Raw genomic sequence first — 549 nt, 5'->3', positions numbered from 1 at the left:
TCACCGCCACGCTGCTGCCGTGGAGCAGGGATGCAGGGCGCATGCGCACAGAGGATGAGGGGGGGATGGAGGAGACTGATTTGTTTGTTTCTTCACCCATTAATTTCTTTATTTAGATTTTCTATTATAAATACAGCTACCAAAAGTGATGCCTTATACGCTTTATGGACAAAAGTATTGGGACACTTAAAAAAAAATGTTATCCTGCTTTTGTTTGAGTAACTGCCTCGACTGTCCAGGGAAGAAGGCTTTATCCCAAATTTTGGAGCACTGCTGTGAGGATGTGATTGCATTCAGCAACGAGAGCGTTAGTGAGGCCAGGATGTTGGGCGATCACCACCCCACCTCATCATCCCCAACTCCACAACTCATCACAAAAGTTCTGGATGGAGCTTCACCAGCATCATTCCAGAGATCACAGTTCTTCCACTGCTCCACAGCTCAATGCTGGGGGGCTTTATATCCCTCCTCTAGCCCACACCTGGCATTATTAGGCAGCATGGTGCCCATAGGTTGATGTTTATCTGCTCTAGATAGTCCTATTCTTTT

This window comes from Salminus brasiliensis, chromosome 7, assembly GCF_030463535.1.
Source record: "Salminus brasiliensis chromosome 7, fSalBra1.hap2, whole genome shotgun sequence".
NCBI lineage: Eukaryota > Metazoa > Chordata > Actinopteri > Characiformes > Bryconidae > Salminus > Salminus brasiliensis.
The sequence above is the reverse complement of the archived record's forward strand: the minus strand, read 5'-3'. Positions refer to the sequence as shown.